A 17,736-nucleotide genomic window follows, 5' to 3' on the forward strand; every position below is an offset into this window, starting at 1 on the left:
TGCCTCATCCCCCCTTAAGGTCAGAAGCCTATCCCTCCCTGAGTTGGGGACCAACTCCCACAAAAGGGAACCCCAGTATTGAGGCCTAACCCTTCTCATTTGGAGTGCCCTCTCAAAGGCCCCCAGCCACTTATCTATGTCATCCCCCTCTACATAAGCAGGAACTACCCCCTTGGGTAACCTGGGGCAAACTCCCCCACCCATGGACACCTCAGCTTCTTTATCGCTGCTTCCATCTCTTTTCACTTTGTATGCCCACTTTTTCTTTTCTAGGGCCAGCTTCTCTGCTTCCAAAGCTATGTATGCTAGCTGGGCCTCCAGCTCTCTTTCTCTGATGGATGGGTTCTCTCCTCCTGAAAGGACCCCCTTCCCACCACTAGCTTTGGATCTGCCCCTAGTGACTGTATTTACTGAGGACCGTTCTTCCTCATCCTCACTTGGGCTCAGATGCCTTCCCTCCCCTGAGTGGTTAGAGCTTGCATCCTCCCTTCTTTCTCCCTCCTCTGGAGCTTCTTCTGACTCTACCTCTTGGGCCTCAGCCCATGCTGTCAGGGATGTGATCAGGATTTGCTTCCTGAGATCAGTGGTTGCAGGCAACCCTCTTTCAATACACAACCCCCTAAGCTGGACTACTGTCAGTGTGGGTAGGATAGCCAGATCAAGCTCCATGGTTCCCTAGTTTTGTGTCAACAAAAACTTTTTGCAAAAATTGGAAACAAGAATTTAGAAAAATTACAAAAATTCAATAATTGAAATTAATCCAAATTAAAAATTAAAAACAATTTTTGCACTAGGACAATTTAAAGGATTTTTAATTTGTTTTACCTAAAACTGTAACGTGATATTGAACACAAGTACAGGATCCCGTCGCTGCTTCCAATTATGTTGGAAAATGGGTTATTGGTAGGGCAGGTAGGTACCTACACCTAGCAACAAGCCACTAACCTCCACATAGGTACAGTTAGGTCTCAGTAAATTAATCCCAGCTCAACCCTTGGTAGCTTGGCAACGAGCGTCAAGGCTTAACTTAGGAGACAAAGGTGGTCATTCTGACCCTGGCGGTCTTTGACCGCCAGGGCGGAGGACCGCGGGAGCACCGCCGACAGGCCGGCGGTGCTCCAATGGGGATTCCGACCGCGGCGGTAAAGCCGCGGTCGGACCGGCACCACTGGCGGGGTCCCGCCAGTGTACCGCGGCCCCATTGAATCCTCCGCGGCGGCGCAGCTTGCTGCACCGCCGCGGGGATTCCGACCCCCCCTACCGCCATCCAGATCCCGGCGGTCGGACCGCCGAGATCCGGATGGCGGTAGGGGGGGTCGCGGGGCCCCTGGGGGCCCCTGCAGTGCCCATGCCACTGGCATGGGCATTGCAGGGGCCCCCGTAAGAGGGCCCCTACATGTATTTCACTGTCTGCTGCGCAGACAGTGAAATACGCGACGGGTGCAACTGCACCCATCGCACAGCTTCCACTCCGCCGGCTCGATTCCGAGCCGGCTTCATCGTGGAAGCCTCTTTCCCGCTGGGCTGGCTGGCGGTCTGAAGGCGACCGCCCGCCAGCCCAGCGGGAAAGTCAGAATTACCGCCGCGGTCTTTCGACCGCGGAACGGTAACCTGACGGCGGGACTTTGGCGGGCGGCCTCCGCCGCCCGCCAAGGTCAGAATGAGGGCCAAAGTGTAAAGCATTCAAATATCACAAAACAGTAATTAAATAAAACACAGGAAACAGTTTAAAAATCCAAAACCAATTTATAACAATAGTTTATATTTTTATCTTTAAAATGACACAAAAACGATTAAAATCGGTTCAGGGGAACCGGAGATATGAATTTTTAAAGAATTATTACTTTTCTAGCGCTTAGAAACAAAAAGCGCCAATCGGGTCATCTGGTTGCACCTCGACCGGGGCAAAGTCAAACTTTCAGGCCGACCGCGATGGAGCCCTGCTCGGCTACAGGTCGCGGGAGGCCTCGGTTAAAAAGTTACCTTCTGACTTAGTCTTTATTTTGAAGTTTTTCTTCACCGGGACGAACCTGCCAGTTGAATCCGACCTCCTGGAGCCCTTGTCCGGATACGCAATGTGGGTTTCCTCGGTGGAGACTTTTACCTTCGGACTTAGTCGTTTTTTCGAGATGAAAATCCTTCGACCGGGGTAAAACTGGATCTTGATCCGACGTCCATGGAGCCCTTCTCGGATACGATGGCTGGGAGGTCCCGGTCAACTTTTTACGTTCGGACTTAGTCTCTTTTTCGGATGTTTTTCTTTACCGGGACGAACCACGAAGTCAGGCCGGGTCGCGGTTGAGGCAAGCTGGCTAGAATTTCCGCGGCGGGTCGGTCCCTCTCTGGAGCTTTTTTCCAAAAATTCTCAAATCTTTTCCAAACTTCTGGGGCTTCACCCAGATGTTCTTTTAAGGTTCTTTTGGGGTCCACAGCTCACCCCAAGGGTCCAGAAGTTCTGTGATGGTCCTTGGGGGGTGCGGACTTCAACACCCAGAATGCACCTGGCGCAAACTCCTTTTTGGCCACTGGACAGTGGTCAGCTGGTCGCTTTCTTCAGGAGTTGGTGCAGGGGACTCTGGTTTAGCAATTTTTCACCTGTAGCAAACAGGGAGTCCCTCCTTGAACCAGTTGAAGCCAGGCAAAGTCCTTCTTGTGGTGAAGCCCAAGTGTGCAGCTGGTGCAGTCCTTCTGAGTGCAGGGTCCAGGTGCAGGCCAGGGGTCCAGCAGGGCAGTCCTTCTTCTTCTTTAGTTCCTTTCTTGTTGAATTCTGGAGGGGATCTGAGGTGTGGGTGCAGGTCTGCCAGTTTTATCCTTGCTCCTGGGTGAAAAGCAGGGGGGCCCTGGTTCTCCAATCAGGGACAGGGTCGTCCCCCTGTGATGACCACTTCCTGGGAAGTGTGGCAAAAATCCATCCCAGAAGGCAACAGTCTCTAAAAATCCAACATGGATGAATCTGATTTTTGGAGGTTACATCTGGCTGAGCCCACCCACTGGTGTGGCTAAAAATCATAAACACACCCCTCTCCTGCCCTCTCCTAATCTAATCAAGGGGGCACCTAGCTGTCTGGGGTTGCAGGATGTGGGGGTGTTGCTGGGTGCTGCAAATGTCCTTCTCTGCCTTTGAAGACCAGTTTGGCAGCCCTCCCCCTTCCTGCCTCACCATCTGCTGAGGGGAGATTCTCTCCCCCAAGCACATTCCTTTGTGTGAAGTCTGGCCACTTCACACCTCATCAAGGCAGCCTGGCAGAAGCTGCTGCAGGCTGGCCAATCAGAGCACAGCAGCAAAAACAATGCAGAGCTGAAATTGGCAACTTTTTAGGTAAAGTCTAAACTTTTTACCTGGACAAGTTATATTAAATCCAACAACTGGAAGTTGTGGGATTTATTACAACAATCAATTTGATACCAAATTCTTGGTATGTAACATTTAAGGAGACTTTAAAATTTAAAATAAAGTCTGCCCATTCTAGCCTATGAAGGCCATTTACTTCAATGAGGGAAAAACAAATTTGGCTGTTTTTACCTCACCAGGGATTATAAATCTATTTTTATAAAGTCCCTGCTTATAGTTACATGGCACCCAGCCCTAGGGGCACATAGGGCACACCTTAGGGGTGACTTATATGTAAAAATAAGGTAGTTTAAGACTTTGGAAGTACCTTTAATTCCAAAGTCGAATTTGCATATAACTTTAATTTAAAAGCAGCCAGCAAGGCAGGCCTGCTTTTAAAATGACACTGGGCACCTCAGCAGTGCACCTAGGTGTGCACCACCTATGCTGTGGTCCCTAAACCTATATGCCCTACCATATACTAGGGACTTATAGGTAGGTTCACTTAGCCAATTATAATTAGCCTAATTTGCATATTGATTTTACACAGAGCACAGGCCCTGGGACTGGTTAGCAGTACCCAGGGCACCATCAGAGTCAGGAAAACACCAGCATAAAGTGGAAAATGGGGGCAAAAAGTTAGGGGGCCTCTGCAATCAGCCCTGTTTTCCCACAGATGCCTTACAGGTTACTTGCACAGAGGGCTAGGCACCTCCCTCATCTCCATACCAGAGAAGAATATCCACAGACTGATAATATTTTGTGGGTGACTGCGAGCCTGTAGGTGGGGTTGTCTGGGAGGGCAATTGGAATTTTGTTAATTTAGAAGTTGTTATTTATACATGGTTGTCAGGTCAGTAGGGTATGGACACACAAATGAGATTAGCAGTGGACAAGATGCACCATGGTCGGCCCGGACACTATCACCCTAGGTAACCCTATTTGGTACTAGCACATTCGATGCTATCAGATAAGTACAGCTTCCTTACTTAGAATGTTCAGCATATGGCATCACACTTAAACAATACTATTTACATTTATACCTTAAACACATACTTATACATTTTGTCTGCCTCCTGGAAAGTAACCTTCCTACACAAGAACTCATAAAACTCAATAAAATATAGCAAGGTACAGTGGTGGGCACCTCCTACTCGAAGTACTCCAGAAGGGTCTTGATTTTGGTAGCACCTGGGGTAACCTTTACTCTTACTCATTCATTGGTAGATCAAGAAGGCAAATACGTCACGATAGAGGGTATATGTGGGAGGGAAGAGTGGAAATATGGCTTCAGAGGCTTGGTATTTCGATGAATGGTGTCACTTCATTGGTTATTTATGAAATATAAGAAAAGAGAGAAAAAATATGCAGACTACTCAAAAGTAAGGTTCATATTTGTCAACATAGTCCCCTAAAGAGAAAGGTGAAACTGAGGTTTTCCTCCCTGTCTTGACAGGCGCTGAAAATAATATTCACTATTTTCTTTCCCATGGGAAGGAACATGAAGGATAGCCGCCAGAGTTCTACAGGTGAAAGACCAAAAAAAACAGAAAGCAGTGCAGCAAGTATACTGTTTTTATCCCTCACTCTACCAAGTTCCAATCACCAGTCAACCTGTGATATGAGGTGTTTGACGTCTATATATTTATTTTCCCCTGCAGGATGCTGTAAGAACTTGAAGAGGGTGACCAGGTTTGTGCAGTGAAGCTCCTTAGGGAAGTATATACACAAAAAAAATCTGACCAGTCAGTCAATACAGTAACAGAAAGACCCTCTTGTGCAACCATCTCATTGAGTTTAGTGATTAGAGGATTTTCCCAATCCGGACACACTTAGCTTTTCATATGTGCACCTCGTTTTGTCCCCTTTCTGTGCAGGTGATCTCTTCCCCTATAGAGGCTCCCCCACTCTGCCCCATGTATTCACTGCAGTAGCCACAGTCCACCTGGGCTGTGGCAGGTTGCAGCGGCATCTCTGGCATTGTCTCCAAATCGAACCAGACTTCGGCGACCTCATCCAACTCCCCAAGGTCAATGTACTTCTCCTGTTCTCCTTACTCTGGTTGTGCGTTGTCTGTGTTTGTCCTCTTTTCTACTGGCTTCAGCTCCCTCGGTCTGACGTCACTTTCCTCCTTTCCTTCTCCTGCTCTCTGGTGATCATGTCTGCTTGTTCTTCCCTGTCTTCTTCGAACTCCTCATCAGTTCCTGCCCTGCCACGCTCCAAGCCCAATCAGCAGGTCTTTCAAGTGGGTTAGTCCCGGCTCTTTCTCCCTGCTGAGGAAAGTCCATTAGGGGAGCAGCTATCTGGGAGAATCGGGGAATGAATCTCTAATGAGAACCCACTGGTCCCAAAAAAAACATGAGATCTTCCTTGGTTTTGGGGAAGGGTATCCTGAGAATGACTGAGATTTTGTCTTTCTGGGGTTAGATAAGGCATTCTCCTAATACACATCCATGATATTTGACTTTCCTGGTGGTCAAATTATGTTTTGCGGGGCTGAATTTAAAACCTACCGACCCTAAGTTCTTTAGGACATTACATAGATGTTGTAGGTGGGCCGTCGCATAAAGACTGTGAGGTTTTAGTATCTTATTCATCATACGTTGAAAGGTGGCGGGACTCCGTGTAGGCCTAAGGGAAGGACAGTGAATTTATACAATCCCCCTGGGGTAGAAACACATTTTTTTTTCTTTGTCTTGAGGTCTGAGGGGAACCTGCTAATACCATTTACATAGATTGAGTGTACTAATGTATTGTGCATCTCCCAGTTTTTCTATCATCTCCTCGACTCTTGGGATTGGGTGTGTATCAAATTGGGAGATTTTATTCACTTCCCTAAGGTCTATACAAAAATGAATTGAGCCATTGGGTTTTGGTACTGTCACAATAGGAGAATTCCATTCACTTACAAATGGTTCAGTGACACCCAATTGTAGCATGGATTGAATCTCCTCTTCAATGGACTTACGTCGAGCCTCAGGCACCTGGTATGGTTTCAATTGTACCTTCTTCCCCGGTTTGGTGTTAATAGCATGTGATATTATGTGAGTTCTCCCTGGTGTGGTAAAAAATACATCTTTGTAAGGTGTTAGCCTTTCTATCAACTCTCATTTTTGGATAGGGTCTAATTCCGGGTCAAGGTGGGCTAAAGATGGAGGGGCAGATTTAAGAACCCCTAGCTCCACCTTGCGCCACGTTAGCGTAATTTTTTTATGCTAATGTGGCCCAACAAGGGCAACATCACTGCGCCAAATTTACAAAGTGGAGCAATGCATGTATTGTGTGAGTTTGCAACCCTTTGCGCTTCATTATGCCTGCACTAGGCATAATGTATTCAAAGGGGGGCGTTCCCCCATTAGGGGTGGGCGAGAAAATGGCACAAAGAAACAAGACGATTTCTTTACGTCATTTATTTCGTACTTTTAATGCCTGCTCTAAGCTTTTTCCACTCAGCATACTAAACAACGTAGGGAGGGGTCCTTCCCACTTCTTTAATACATTATATGATATATTTGTGTCTTCTTCTTCTTTTTATTTATCTCTAATCTATAGGTTATGGGCGAAACTCATTCTAATACAGTGTAGGGCTCTTGCCTCCGACAAAACATTCTGTTTTCACAGGATGGTAATCATATTTCACATTTTGGGTCTGTTGAGCATGCTCAAGGTTCAATTTAGCCGTTTCTCTTAATTGGCTTCAATGGGTTCTTATTCTGGTTACGTATTTTAACAGTGGTTTGGAACTGTCCTCCTGTTCCCATGATTCCTTAGCCATATCTAATAATGGGTGGGGTTTTCAGCCAAAGAAAAGTTCAGAAGGAGAGAAAACAGTACTGCTTTGCTCTTGACACCGAATATTAAATAAAGACAAGGGTAGCATTTGTTTCCAGTTTCGGGCATTCATGTCTAACAATTTCATGAGAGTGTTTTTTAAAGTAGCATTGTACTGCGGTTGTACTGCTCCACCAGGCCCATCGGTTTGGAGATTATTTGTTTTACTCCTAGTTGTGCACAAATTAGTTTAATAAATTTTGAGGTGAACGGGATCCCTTGAACGGTTATAATTCCTCTGGAAAAACCTACGTGGGAGAAGAGCTCAATCATGGCTTTAGCAATGTAGGAAGTATTTGGATATCAGAGAGGAATGGATTCTGGATAGCATGTTGCATAATATACTATGACCAAAATATACCTATGTTCACTCTGTGAGGGAATTAGAGGCCCGATAATGTCCATCCCAATATGGGAAATCGGTTTGTTGATTATAGGCCGGGGACAAAAGGGAGCCCGGTGATGTATTTGACATACTGTACATTCCTTGAAATATCGTTTTATGTGGCTGTGAATACCTGGCCAAAAATACCTCTCTACTATTCCCTTCTGTGTTTTTTCCGGTCCAAAGTAACCCCCCAGCAGGTGCCTATATGCCAAAAAACAAGAACGTATCCATAAAGGGAGTAGTTATAAGCAGTTGTTTGGGTTGGGATAACTACCCTTTCTGATATACTAACCCTTGCTGTGTGAAGAACTGAGGATCTATTGCTTGTGCATCTTCTATTGCTTTATTCCATGCCTTCTAGAATTGGGGTTCTCTCTGAGTGGCTCGAAAATCCCTATCTTTTTCCCTGATGAATTCTTCCCGATATATTGGTAGCCCAACAGAGATCTTTGCTTGTCAGCCCTTCTTTCTTTTCTACTTTCTTTTGTTTGGGTGTGGTTTGCCATTCAGTATCTTCTACTTGAGAGAAAGGAGCATCTTTCCACCATGATTCTCCATCTCTTCAGGTTTCTTGCACCACCGATTCTAAATTGAGGCAATCAGTTGTGAGATATGGCATCTTTTTGACATGGTTATCCACCCACTTTTTGCCTGATGTTGATGTGTCCTAGAAATTGTAGTGCCCAGGGCCCCTGCTAACCAGGTTCTCTGTCCCTAGTAAGTGGGCACCTATGTTCCTAGGGCATGGTGTACTAGGGGTAGACCCCTGAGGGCATCAGCACCGATTGCGGCACCTCCTAGGGCCATGCATCCAGATTCACACAGCACTGCCATTACAGGCTGAGTATTCTGGTGCAAACCTAAAACACAAACGTGACATGACACACTGCCTGTGTGCCCTGTCCACCATACACTGCATTTACTATGGGTAAGACACCCCTCCGGCAGGCCTTACAGCCCTAAGGAAGGGTGCTCCATATTATATGTAAGGGCATAGCTGCATGAGCAATATGCCCCCACTGTGTCCTTACCAAACCTGGAACATAGTGAGTGAACATAGCAGCCATTTTAATACATGTACTGGACACTGGTCAACATGAGTTTCCCACCTACATGATGACCACTCTGAACCCTGGGTTGTTTGGTATCGAACAACTCAGAATGATAAATCCAAACTGGTGCCAGCCTTGGATTTATCCCTAAATGTACCCGGGGGTCACTTAAAGGTGCACCCTGGAAAAGCTAACTGTCCTGGCATGGATGCTGACTGGTTCTATACAGCTGCCACCTCTAGACAGCCAGTACACAAACCTTGTGGGAGAGTCCTGACTCTCTGGTATGTAGAACAATGCCCTTCCTGGGTGGAGAAGCTAACACCCCCTCCCTCAGGAACGTGCACTGTCCAGGACGTGAGCTTCAAAGGGCTTACTGACCTTGAAACTCAACCCCCAAGCCTGCTGCTAGCAGCAGCTGGCACCCCCCTTTGCAAACCCCCACTTTTGGTGGAAGGAAAAGCGGGAAACCTAACAAACGAACTCCAGGTTTCACAAATCACCCAAGATGTCCCTTCTGAGTGGAAGTACCACTCTGCAACTAACAAAGAACAACAAGCAACCCAGTGAGGGTTACTTCACTGACTGGCCAATATCTCCCAAACCAGAAGTTGCAGCCAGACCCAACGGCACACCGACAAGTGTGTGCCAAGGTTTAGTGGCACTGTGACCTCTGAAGGCTGGACTGTATTAATATCCTGGGTACTGGTCCGATGACATCAGACAATAAGAAAACAGATCTGAAAAAGGATCAGGAAGAAGCCCCAGTTGATAGACTTCAGGAACACCCTGGACCTCCCACCAGAGTATCCCTGTTGTCCTGTAAGCACCCCCTCAAAGAGACTTACCTCCAACTCCAAAGGACTCAGTTGCACACATCTCTTGGATCACCAACCCGCTCTGCACCCAACCACCCAGAACCCTGCAACAAGGTACCAGCTGTGCCTCTAGCGTCCCACAAGGGGACCCCAAGGCACCACCTTTAAATCTGCAAGAACCACTCTTTTCCAAGTGGTTCCCCTTTGTGACCCTGCAACTGCTCCAAGAGACTTTTCAACGCTACTCCCATCGGAACAGAGAGCCACCTGAGCCTCTCCAGCTGGCACAATGTGCCCACCGACAACCTCGACCAACCTGCAAAAGCAGAACCTGGTAACCCAACTGTGCAATTTTATATACATTTTTAAAAGTGACTGCTTATTGATTCATATAGTGCGCAATTACACACAGAAAGACTGCATTTATTAAATCTTCAGAAATCCATATCTTAAAAAGTACTTAACCAATTTTGATAATCTTGGTCTTAAAATTTATATAAATGTTGAAATATGTTTATAAATTGGTCTTGAGTTATTCCTTTGAATGTTTGAGATGCATGATTGATACTGTGAGTAGAAAACATGCTTTGCACATCTCCAAGATTAGTCTAACTGCTCGACCAAACTACCTAAAACATTAGAGCATTAAGTGATCTAGATTTTGCCTCTGGAAACCAACGTGTGGCTGCCTGGACCCCCTGCCCAATGTGCCTAGTTTTGCACACTACATAGAGGGCCAGCCTCCTACATCGGTGACCACGATGGGAGGCTCAGGAAGCTCGGATATCAATCCTACTTGTAATTGTTTTACCAGATCTTGCTATTGCTGTACATTCACAGTAGTAAGAAGATACTCTTTCTTGTCTCCATGTACACACTATATATTTACCACACCTTCCAATTCAGGAGCTTCTCCTGAGATGACTTGGGGATGAATAACGCTCATAGATACATTCTATATCTATGAGGGCCGCAAAGGGGTACCCATTCACTTTCAGGGTACATTGATATGTTGGCTTTGTCCCTGTAGTAGTATAATATGAAGAACGTACCAGCCCAATGTCCATGGGCTCCTCTTTGTGTGGGCATACTCGAGCAACATGACCTCATTCACCACAATGGAAACTGTAATCCTGCCTGTGGTGGTTTTGAGCAAGGTCCAACCACTACCGTTGTAGGTTCTGCGTTACAGGGATTTTGACTTTTAGGTGACCATGGCAGCCCTGGTTTCTCACCTTTCCAGCTCCTGTCTTCCTTCCCTTTACAGAGGTCCTGGGCACGACTGTATGCACTAGCAATTTCTACAGCTGTTTCAAGGGTAACGTTATTGTGTTGTCTCTCCCATTTCTGTATGGGCGAATGTAAAGACATTAAGAATTGTTCTATGTATATCTTCTCCTTTATCTCTTATTTTGTAGCCATTTTGGGTCATAGCCACCTATCGGCCACCTCCTTAACCTGATAATACAGGGCTTGAAGAGGCTCATGAAGTCATTCTTTGATTTGCCTCACTGTCGTCTCCCTATTGTTCCAGGATGCTCTTTAACTGTCTTTGTATGGGATGGTTCCTCTAGGATTTACAACTTGATAAGCCGTTTGTAAATCTTCAGTGAGGAGGGGTCCTAAGTATTGGCCCCACCTGTCCATAGGCCAAGCTGCTACTTGTAACCTATGTTAAAGAAATCAGGGTCCTCCCGCTCCACATATTTTCACAAGACTACTTGAGGGAAAGGTGGGGTTTGCTCTTTGTTGGCTTATATCAGCCAGCCTGCCTATTGCTTGGGCCACTTTACCCATCTTTTCTGCCTGTCCAGTCAGGGCTGTCTAGAAGGTTTCTCAATCTTCCTCAGTGGTTAACAAAAAACGTTCCATGATTTTCTTCAGTCTTTGATGTCCTTCTGCCATTTTGGACAGCCAAGCCTCCATATCCTCCAATCCCACTTCTGATACCACTTGTGGGAGGGAAGGGTGCAAATATGGCTTCAGAGATTTGGTATTTCAGAGAATGATATCACTTTATTGGTTATTTATTCAATATAAGAAAAGACGGAAAAAATATGTCGATCACTCAAAAGAAAGTTTCGTAATTGTCAACATAATCCCCTGAAGAGAAAGGTGGAACTGAGGTTTTCCTCCCAGTTTTGACAGGCGCAGAAAATAATAGTCTATATTTTCTTCCCCACAGGTAGGAATATGAAGCACTGCCACCATAGTTCTCCAGACAAACAATAAAAAAAAGAAAAAAAAAGAAAAAAGAAAGAAAACAGTGCTGTATTTATGCCGCTTTCTTCCTGCTCTATGCTAAGTTCCGGTCACCAGTTCACCTGTGATATGAGGTGTTTGACTTCTATATATTTATTTTCCCCTGCAGGATGTTGTGAGAACTTGAAGAGGGTGACCTGGTTAGTGCAGTTAAGCTCCTTAGGTAAGTAAAAACACACAAAAAAAAATCAGATCAGTCAGTCAATACAGTAACAGAAAGAACCCATCTCATTGAGTTCAGTGATTAGAGGATTTCCTCAATCTGAACACCTTTAGCTTTTCGAAAGTGCACCTCGTTTTGTCCCCGTTCTGTACATGCCATCCCTTCCCCCATAGAGGATCCCCCACTCTGCCCTCCTGGGCTGTGGCGGGTCGTAGTGGCATCTCTGACAGCATATCCACATTGAACCAGAGTTCAGCAGCCGCGTCTGACTCCCTGAGGTCAATGTGCATCTCCTGTTCTCCTTCCTCTGGTCGTACATCGTCTGTTTCTGTCCTCCTTCCTATTGGCTTCAGCTCACTGGGTATGGTATTAGTCTTCCTCCTTTCCCACTCCCGCTTTCTGGTAATCACATCTTCTTTTTCTTCCACATCTTCTCCGAACTCCTCCTCAGTTCCTGCTGCCGCCGCTCTCCAAGCCCCATCAGCGGGTCTTTTAAGTGGGTTAGACCTGGCTCTTTCTACCTGCTGAGAAAAGCCCTTTGTTATTTTCATTGGTTTTTCAGCCCCCTCCCACCATTGATTTGTTGTGTTTTTGTTTCCTAGGTCACATTGCTTTTCCTGATGACCCCCTCGGATAGGACGGACATTGTGCGCCCGCCACAGGTAAAGGGGCAGAACGGAAGGGGCTCCTTCACAATATATTAAATGGTGCTCTGCTATCTCTGGTAGTGCTGTATGTCCTAAACATGGGAGTACATCTTTCCTGAAGAGCATGACTTCAGCGCTGCTCCGTTACACCATGGCACACTATCTATGGGAAGGCGACTTGAACAGGGTGCCAGACACTGTGCAAGACAAATTGACTCCTCCCCTATGGAACACTTATGCAATGACTGCCTCAAGATCCTTATGTCAATGGGCCACCCATACCCACGTAGTTTAGCAATGATAGGCACACCACCCAGAAAATAGAGCTTTTGCCTTCTACTCATGCTTACACGCCCTAAACACCAGGACTGATTTATATTACTGTAACATGGAGGCAGGTCAGAGGGTGTTGAATGAGGACTGCCTTGAATCCAGACTGCCAGATTACAATCCACTGAAACTCTCGCTCTTAGGTGGCCCACCGTGCGCACACATACCCATGTGCTACCTCAATGTGGAGGCACTGAAAGACCCAGGCTTCAGAGGAACAGTGGGGGATGACATTGACCCGTACTTCATTGAGATTATAGGCACTGCCTTGGACTCTACGGTGGAAAGGGATGCTTTCGAAATGGTGATTAGAGGCCTGTGTCTCAAGACCACCTACAGCCAAAGTAGGCATTGTTGACAAAGTTGAACATTCTAGAAGACACCAGCAGGGGAGAAGTGGCATTTGTACATGACAGGGGCCTTGGTCAAAAGCAGAGCGACAGAGGAAAAGAATACAAAGAGCTCTTTGATAAGTTCAATCAGACTGAGTCTGAGAATATGTAATGCATCAGCACGGGGAGGGCAACAGGACAGGCAGACTATTGGCCTGCCTGCTCTGATCAGAGCAAGTGGCATCTCCTATAGGAGCCATACATACTTGCTGAGAGGACATAATTAGTACCCAAGAGGACGTTAACCCTGCCTTCAGGAAACAAAATAGTGCTTTATATTCTGTCCAGAAAACACTTATGAACCCCTCATAGCTGTCTACGTAGACAGTATCACACTACCCCAGCTTCTAGGACTATAGTGCTTAGATCTTGAGGAACCAATTTCCATAGAGGAAATTAAGTTGGCGTTTCAACAAATAGCCTGGGGCAAGTAACTGGGCAATGATAGCTTACCCGTAACATTTTTTGTGATGTGTGCCTCACAACAGGCACCAAGCTTTTTTGTGGCACTAGAGGCATTAAGGACTAAAGGGCTACCCCCTATCTCCATGATAGTGGCCTTACCAGTTGTTCTCCTTAAACCTGGGAGGGATTAGTTAGATATCGGGTCCTATTCTCCTGCCCCTACTTAACCTAGAGCTGGGTAAAAGCTTGGCTAATTAGGTGATGCCCATTTACACCTCTTGGAACACAATCATCATAAAGGGTTCATTCCGGGGTACAACATATTCCTCAATCTGAGAAGGCTTTTTAAGGTCAATGAATAGGCCAGGAATAGGGGTAAGGGATCACTGGGTGTCCTTCTTAGACTTTGAGGAAGCCTTTGATAAATTGAGTTGGCCTATCATTATGGAAGTGCTGAACAGAATGGACTTAGACCTGGAGTTCTTGAGCTAGATCCGTCTTCTTTACACACAACAGATGGCAGGAGTCTGCACAGAATTTTTTTTTTGGAATGCATCCCTATTGAAAGGGAGACCAGACATAGATGCCTGATCGATGTTTTTTTCCCTAGCAATGGAGCCTGTAGCATACCTACTGGGGACACAGGCACCCATATGGGACCTACAGATTGCAAACTGTTGGCATATAATAGCATTGTATGCTGAAAATGTGCTTATGTACCTCTGCAATGAACCTGACACCCTGCCACTCTTGATGAGCTTCCTTGATTAATTCAGAGGGGGACCTGGCCTCTGTAAGAATTGGGGAGGTCCTGATTATTCTTGCTGACATCCCTATCAGTGGTACAGAAGGACTCAATATCTAAAGTTGGGATACAGTGGCGGTTTGACACCTTTAAATATCTGGGGGTTAACGTTTATCACAAAGAACACAACATAGGAGATGGTATTCTTGTCCTTGCAGTGGCGGCAACGCAATGCTCACTTCCCTCTTGAAGCTCACTGCCTGTGTCACCGATGGACAGAGTCGCTATCTCTAAAATGTGAGTTCTTCCTTGCTTGTTATATTTTTTGCACCTTTGCTGGTGGTGATCTGTAGACCATTTTTAGAGACATGTGCTCCTTGTTGGCAGACATAAGGTGTCCCTAATGAAATTCTATGCATCACTAATAGAGGGGAACCTAATGGCTCCTAATTACGAGCTGTATTATGCTGCTCCCCAGCTCCAATGTCTGTTGCTATGAATAGCCGATGACCAAAATCCAGAACAAGCTAATGTCCTAGCACGACTGAATGATCACAACATTTCAAGATAGCTTATGACACGGAGAATAGCAGGCGATTCCAGCTAGTATTGAAGTGGACATGGGACACATATGTCACACCACCGGCAGAAAGGCACCATATGCAGCCAAGATGCCGTTATGGACCTTCCCTGACTGCTCTCAACTCACACATCACATCACCATGACATTTGTTCGTGGAGGGAGATGGGGTATACCCATCTGGGGCAATCTGTTTAATGAGACCAGAGACCCCAGCATGACATAGCACCAGGCAGCTTCCTATTACACTATGCATTGCAGACCTGACTTCAGCCAAGTTGGGACACCACACCAAAAGAACCAGCAGTCTCAACAGGGTCACTAGAAAGCTATCACAGCACTCTATACAGCACTACTGCAGATGAAAGAAACCTTGATGTCCCGCTTGCAACAGTGGTGGGCAATCTACCAAAAGCATCAAAACAGTCTCCAGAAATGTGAGACTGAAAGTTACGCTGTTCAGTTATTTACACCACGCTTACCTGACACAAAAGCGCATAGGACACATGTATCACAGTGCAACTACTCGATGCTCATGATGTGAAAAATTGGAGGCAGATTTCCTGCAAATAGGCACTGTGTGGGACTCTCTAGTTTCTAGTACAGAGTGGTTCAAACAGTAACCAATATCACAGGCACAGTGATCCCCAAAGACCCTGTCATCTGTTTACTATCTGGTGAACCAAACAAGAAAACTAAACACTTGTGAGGTTTTGTAGACCTAGCTGTAATCCTGGCAAAGTGCTGCATGGCAATGTTCTGGATGGCATTGGCAACACCCAGCATCTTAGACTTGCTACAGCAGTGGTACCAAATTGGGTTCCAGGGACCCCTGACAGACTGCGAAGCCTCCTCAGAGGGTCCATGACTGCTTACAAAACAAACATCTTTAAAAAATACTTTAAATGTAAAGTAATTTGAAACTGGAGGTTAAAAATTAAATTAGTATTCTCAGATTGGTTCTTGGGAGCACTGCAGGTGCATCAGAATATAGTATTGATGATGTATGGCTTCAAATGAATTTAGAAAAGCTCCAACCTTCCTATTAAAATGTATTTTATTTTATTTATATTTTTTTGCAAATTAAATAACGTGTTTTCCTTTCTGTATGCTTGTGTCTGTATTTTCTGTGAATTGTTTTGCATTTCAAACATCAACAATGTTTAGGCTGGGGTTACCGGCTTCCAGTAATGACTTGTCGTAGTTTGGACTCTTGCTCTGGGCAAGACTGCTAGCTTAAGGATGACAGTACTTTTGTTTGTAGGCGACTGCGTCTTTCCTACAACAAGTCGCAACTGTTATCCCAACCTTACCGGCTCACTATCAGCACCTCACCAGAAACGTAATAGTAAAAGGTGATTTATGGCAGCCGACATCTCAGGGATTGTCGTGGTTAAACAGAGATTATCCTTTTCTCACAGATATATTATGTCTCATACAAACACAGGCAATGACACAGATGCAGTAAAGATATAATAGTTTTTGTATTCAACATAACTGCAATTTGCGATAAGTTGCATGGACTGCAATGATTAGGATAATGAATATAGCAAGTAACAGTATTGTGAAGACAAGAGGCAATGTTACGAAGACCCCCACCATTTTGCAATACATAGAAAAGATATATGAGATGTAAGATTCCCTACTATCCTAAGAGAAAGGCCTAACCTCCTACCTAAAGGAGAGCTGGGTTAGTTAAACCTAATCTGCCAATGCTGTGTCCCTTAGAGGAGCCCCCAAACCTCGTTACCTTGGAATGAGGTCTCTATCTCAAACTCCGTTGGGATACGAAGACTGGGACAGCGTCAAGAGGACTGCAGCATCGGTATCAGCGATGGTGGTGATGCCCTCTGGTCGGAATCCACCTGATTATCTGTCTAAAGTGTGATGTATTTATACAGATCTACAAGGTCCCCTGACGTAAGTGTATTCCTAAACAATAGATAACAGGCATGCTTGGGACGGCAATTAATATCAACAATCCCTCGAAAGTATAGAGAGAGAAAATCCCTAAGTGTGAACACCTACTGTTTGTTTGTCTTTGGTGCTTGATCTTGATGCCTTGGTACGGTGACACTGATAATGTAACTCATAACAAGTGGCCTAACTATAAACAAGGCAGCCATCTTAGAAGAAATAAATAATGAAATGGGCTAACACAGAGCAAGCTAAGTAGGTTAAAAGTCACTAGGTTCCGGGGGCACGAGTCTACAAGCCAGAGGCTAAGCTAACTCCTGCTATCCCATTAAAATGAACTAGGATTCACTACAGACTCAGGGGGGCTTCGGATTCCAAGCATAATTCAGTGGGGGTCCCCAGATTCCAGTATTGATAAAGTGGGGGTATACAGAAGTCAAAATGTTGGGAACTATTGTGCTACAGCATGTGCAAAAATTAATCAGCACAGACCTGTGGTTGCTCTATGCTGTTGGTGCAGGGGAGGTGACCAAACACACCATAGGTGCCTGGAGTGGATACCTAGAAAAGGTAGGAGCCAAACAGATACGTGAAGCCCTTAAACAACCAGGTTGCCTACAAATGACAAGCATTAGCTACAATGTGTGCACCACTAAACAACAAATAAACACCTTGTGAGACTTTCTAATGGGAGGCATTGCTGCCGCAAACAAAGTATCCCTGTCACAGAGGTCATGATACCTCTGTATCCAGGTAGATTGCATGCACTGTTTGTTGGAGCTTTCAGTTTTGAGCTTTTATCCTGAACCATTGTGCCTGTTTATGCTTTAAATTAAAAGAGGTGAGTCAGCCCCCCACATCCATAATACAAGAAA

Source organism: Pleurodeles waltl, chromosome 3_1, assembly GCF_031143425.1.
Source record: "Pleurodeles waltl isolate 20211129_DDA chromosome 3_1, aPleWal1.hap1.20221129, whole genome shotgun sequence".
In the NCBI taxonomy this organism is placed as follows: Eukaryota; Metazoa; Chordata; class Amphibia; order Caudata; family Salamandridae; genus Pleurodeles; species Pleurodeles waltl.